Here is a 6,141-nt window from a genome sequence, read left to right on the forward strand (position 1 = left end):
GCTTTTGGAGATTGCTGATTGCTATTGATTTTATTGATACTGGCAACTGATTTATTGATCACAATTACCTCTTGAGCATGGCACGATTGTGCCATGTGGCAATCACAATTCCACAGAATTGTGGAAAGGCAATAACCAGTTGATAATAGACCTCAACTGTACCACCTTGAACAATTAAATCCAAGTGGTCAGAGGATTAATTGTGCCACAGTGTTCAGTTGTGCTTTGGTGTTCCTGATTGATTCTGGCTATGTGAAGCCTAAATGGAAGTTCTTGAGAGATGTCCAGTCTTGTGCCAAGTGGCTTTTGTGAAAGTCATCTCAGCTGCCTACATAGGCCCAGTGTCACACCCATGCCTGTTGACTGAACCCATGAGCTTCACACACATGCCTGTTGACTGAAGATCATTCCAAGAGACTAAGGACGCAAGAGAGAAGCTTGTTACCCTCAAGCCTGCTCAGAGGCTGTGCCAGTATGGCTTGTGCTGCATAAGCAATCATGTGAGCGGTATTTATTATTAGGTATTATTTTCACTGCTCTCTTTACTACGTTTTACTGATTACCAAGGTATTTTATAGTTTTTGGGTTCTTGAAATTTCTTTATTTATTGTGTTACCTCCATTTTCATGCCTGTGTATTTATCATCCATTAAACTAACCCCTCATCATCATATATATCATTCATTCAACTACCGTATATATACTGTGTGTCAACTCGTTTAGAGTTCATTTGGTAGATTGGTCTCGTGTTTCATTTGTCCTGCGGTTAGGTTGTTTTTACCGCTTCCTTGAGTGACAAAATCTCATACTATATTGGTCGTACCGGGCCTTTAGAGCTAGAAGGTTAGGAGTGCCCCTAACAGTATGCATCATTATTTTTTTTATTTTTGTGGACAGCCTTTTCCAAACAGTTTAAAATCTTGTGATATAAATGACTGGATAATAATAGTTCCAGTGTTCATGTATTAGCTTATTCATGGTTATATAAGAAAACTGATTAAAATAGGAGTGAGATGAGAAAAATTTCTAATTATGTACATTCTTACTTACAAGTTAATACATTCAATCTCTGATTCTCAAGTAATACATCTTTTACTATTTAATTAATCTCGTGTATTTTTACTGATGGCACAGTAATGTTAAGTTCACCTTAACCCAGCATGTGCTCTCCCCTTTATTAGTGCATATGTTAGATTTATCTAGCTTATAGCAAATCTTAGTTTTTCAGTCATTTTGTAAATATTTGCACACATTGTTCATTTGATATTGTATCTAAATAAAACTTAAAACTTAGACCTTTCCAACCTTAAATTAAGACAAGCATTAGCACTTCCACAATGCTCATTCATTGTTACACGTGGTGCACTGAGATGCACACAATAACATCATTCATATAAAAGAATGTGGGAAAATTCTTAGTTCAGTAGATTTTATTCTTTTTGTGTGTAGTACAATTGTCACTGTAAATGGAGAACAAGTTCATTTTTCTAAGTTAAATTCTTTATCCATCCAGAACTTGCTGCTGTACACATGAGAGCAGCAGTGGCTTACGGCATCATTGGCAGGGGTTATTGAGTGGCAGTATGAGGAGCTTCAAAGGTACCTACTATGCATTGCAAGATCTTAATTGTTACCATTGACTGAAAGCTAGCAAAATGTGGTTGAATAAAGATGCAATTAAGTGCTACTTGTATTAAACTGCAGTTGAAGCTAAAATATTTTTTTAAATTATATTGATTTTATATGTTCTACTGAACAAAAATTTGTGCCACCTGACCAGTTATAGCCTCATCTTGATTGAATGTTGTGTTGGTTGACTGTTTCCAGGCTTTTGGTTTACTTACTTGGGAACAATGTTTGGGAAAATTGATTTTTATTTGATAAAAATTAATATTTTGTAACAGTGAATTTCACTCATCACAACTTGGCTATGAGTCCAATTAATGAATCTTGAAATTCCGCACCATTACATTAGAGCGCCATTCCATATCTGATCCACAACCTGCATGTCATGCTTTTTTTTAACCACTTTTTTTATTTTGGATTTTTTTAGCTAAATTCCAGGAATATTATAGCAGCTCCCTTGAGGGTTAAGCAAGTTAATTTGCATACTTGAGTTCCTATTCATTTGCTGGGCACACAGTTTCACTGGTGAATGCAGTTATTTCACTGATATATTTATATACCTATATCACTGTCTCTTATACACATCTAGATGTGTATAAGAGACAGGTTGTGCAATGGGCGTAGGAAAGTTAGAGTAATTGTTAATCACAAGATGAGTTGTGTCGGACGTTACTGCAAATGCGGGCATTGAGCGATGTGTAGAAGAGTCCAACAATAGCCTGTTTTTGCAGTCGACAAGAAATCCAAAGTTGGCCAGGAAGTCTGCGCCTAGCAGTGCGTGAGAGATGTCTGCGATGACGAAAGTCCATCTTAAAGTTCTCCTCAATTTAGGAAATGTTATTTCAATGGAAGCTTCCCCGTGGCACTGAATGGGCTGTCCCGTTGCCGAGGTCACAAAAACTGCGGTAGGACAGAGGGTTATTCCTGAAGCGTACCGATGGGGGATTAGCGAGATGGCTGCCCCGCTGTCTACTAGGAAGACCAGTTTCGTTGTACCGAAAGTTGCAGTGATTCCAAGTAGCGGTGGGTCGACTCCAGATGCGAGGTCTGTCTCTTATACACATCTAGATGTGTATAAGAGACAGGTGTCACGCACAGTTTAACAAACAGCTACAACTTCTCTAGAAGAGCACGCCACTTGACAAGCGTCAGCTCAAGTTTACTTTCATTCGCTTAAACCAGCACCGGCTGTGCTAAGATGATGGACCACATCAGAGTAACGTGAAGTGAAAAAATTGTCCACGAAAAAAACAGATTCGTTTCAGGTGGCGGCTTTACCGTACTCTTCTAAAAGCTGCCTATAGCCTCTAGGCAAATGACGATAAAATAACGTTGATTCTGCGTTTATTTTGTTAAAGAAATCAACGGGATTTTAACGTCAGATGTATAAAAGGCTGAATATACTATTTTTTGACAGACTTTCTTCGCAAGCCGATGCTAGCAGTAGAAGATTTATAGTTAGTTTATAGGTAGAGCTCAGCAGTAAACTGAGCTCTACAGCTCAGCAGTGGGCTGAACTGCACGGAGCTGAGCGGCCAAAGTGTCAGACAAAAGAACATCGCAGGTGTCGTTTTGACTTTTTCTTTTGACTCAAAATTTTATTAATTTTCTGACTGTATTTATGTTATAGATTTATCGAACTGACGGTGGAGCTGGTCTCCAAAACGTTTTCAATAGAGAAATGCTGAATTTTTGTGGAGTTTTCTTCGCTTTTAAATTTCCAGTAAATCTGCGATTCAAGCAATCTAGTGACATTATTACTGATGAGTGACACTTGGCGTGAGTTGCAAAAATGAGCTAGTGGGGCATGTTATGAGAATGGGAAATGAGAGGCTGACGAAAGCGATGGTGCTAGGTTGGTATGAGAGGTGGGTGGGTTTCGGGAAGATGAAAGGGCGTAAGAGGAAGACTGTTTTGTACTGGAAGCGAATGCTGAAGGAAGCGGGAGTGGACTGGACTGATGTGGAGCGGCTGAGCAGTGATAGGGATGGATGAAAGAGAAAACGAAGTAAATGTTTCAGAAATAATAATTTCACTAACCTTACTTTTTAGAACAAAATTAATTGTAAATCATGCTGATCGGCATCGCCTGAATACCAGTACCAGCATTCATCATTAATGAAATATTCCTAATAAATATGTACAGATACTGCATGTATTGTTTCATTTATAAAAATTGACCGGGTTATGTATAGATGTATTCATTCTGTGCTACAAATGCTCATTATTAGTTAGTGCATAATAATGCATTTCTAGAACGATGTAAATTGGACAGCTGGCGTGTTATAGGCATAGGCACAGGTGAATAACTTCGAATCTCACCATCGGTAACAATCACCACCACGGTATCGATCGGCCGTAGTTGTCGTACACGAAAATGGCTCTAATATAGACCAGAAATTCGGTCGTTTCATTCTCATAATTTTTAAAAATAGATTCGAGTTCACAATTGTGCGGTTAAAGACAGCATTTCATAGGAAACAATCTATACTAATACCTGGTAAAATAATTGTGGCGTTTGCATAATGGAAGGCACCTAAAAAATACGTAACAGAATTCAGGGCAGACATTTGCACCCGTGGTTGTAGCGTGACAAGAAAAGCAGTGGCGATTAGGGTTAACTATCAATGCTGTGTCTTTAAGGTTCGGAAACTCTTTCACGCCTAAAATCCTCAAATCTTACCGAATGGATTCTACTTAAAAGCAGAACTTTTCATTAACAATAGGCTCAAGCAAGCGTCGTCAGAATTTTTGTTCTATATTCATGTTTCCAAATTAACACTTTAGATGCTCGTGTGTAATTCACCTACATTATCAAAACTGCTCTATTCTGAATATATCTAAATATTTATAAATTGCTTTCTTTAATGAGTCTATTGATATAGTTCAGTTTATTGTACACTAATCAACTTCCATACTTCCCAAAGAGTGTCGCCAAGCAAACCCTCCCTTCCCTGTCCAATGTGCCAAATCTCGTGTACGTCAAATCTCGTGCCAAGTCTCGTGTAAGCAAACCATCTCAAGTGCGATGTGAATGAGTCATGACATTACAAATTTTGTTCAGAAAACTCATGCCATCTATATATGCCGCTGCCGGAAACTATGGGAACTGTTCATAGATAAATATAACATTATCTAAATACATGGAAAACCTTGACGATTATTTTTTATGTTGAGAATTCACCTGACTACATGTTTTCCTAACTATTGGAGGTTCCGTGAATAATACTGGTGATGGTGAATGCATGGGCATGCATGAGTAGCTTTACAACGTTGATAAATTGTAGATCAGCTATAATGGTAATTAAAAGAAAATATCTATGAGTTAACTTATTTTATTTCTTTCTGGCGCCTTGTAATATCTTAAGCAAACAATTCACCGAAGTATATCGAGAAATTATTAATATAACGTGAATGAAGAAACACAGCTTCATAGGCTAACAGCGGTGGAGTGAAGACGCAAAATATTTTTCTTAGATTTTGGGGCGCGAAGACGCTGATATAAGCATTAATTATCTCAAACCTCATTAACCAACCTCTTTCTATACGTTGAAGAATGAAGATTATGACAGTGTCTTCTATGTCAGGAAGAGCTCGATATACCATTTATTCGAGTAGTCATGGCATACTCGTACGTAAAACTGGGAATGTTGTTAAATTTCGCAATTATAGTAAAACAAATGTTTATAATGAGTTAATGCATCGTTTAGTTTTATCAGTTTTTATTTCGGTTTGCCGTATACTTAAATTCAAAAGACTCCATAAAATGTTGTTGCACATGGGATCGTTCCAATATTAAGTTGGCACCTCTCATCATTAACCATGTATTTCCTGATTTACTGGAAATGAATAATACTGACTAATTTATTAGTTACCTTTCTAGTGTTAGTGTTTTCCCGTCTTATTGTTAAATTAGATGGGTGAATTTAAATAAGGTGGACATAACACGTTCTTGACGCGGTAAGATGTAATGAAATGTTTGCAGCGTGCCTGCAGGTCACTTCTCCGGACCCGCCTGCCAACACACCTGCGGACTCAAACGCAACTCGCCTGCGGACTCTAAATACACGCTCAATTTAACCAGGCATATCATTTCGTATCATATCATATTTCATATCAAAGTGATGTCAGCGCTGAACAGTAGGCCTAATGTGGGCTGACGCCGATTCTTGAACTTTTCGTAACTTGTTCACAGATCTAAAATAGTGTCATTTGACCGGATCTTTTCCAGACTGACGATAGTTTGAAATAGCTACTAGACTTCCACCGGGTACGATATGGTGCTGGTCATTTCAAGTCTGAACGTATATTTTTCCAAAGGTTTATCTGGTCTCTTCCTGAACGCGTTCAAATTAGAAGCGTCAACGATGCTATCAGAGAGGCTATTCCACACTGACGCGAAGCGTTGTCGGGTGGATAAGTTGCAGCGTAGTTTTTTTCAGTTTATAGTGCTATATAAAGTATGCTTTATATAGCACGATATGCTCTGTCTCCAATAGTGCTTTATATTTATATA

This window comes from Hyalella azteca, unplaced genomic scaffold, assembly GCF_000764305.2.
Source record: "Hyalella azteca isolate HAZT.00-mixed unplaced genomic scaffold, Hazt_2.0.2 contig12353, whole genome shotgun sequence".
Lineage (NCBI taxonomy): Eukaryota > Metazoa > Arthropoda > Malacostraca > Amphipoda > Hyalellidae > Hyalella > Hyalella azteca.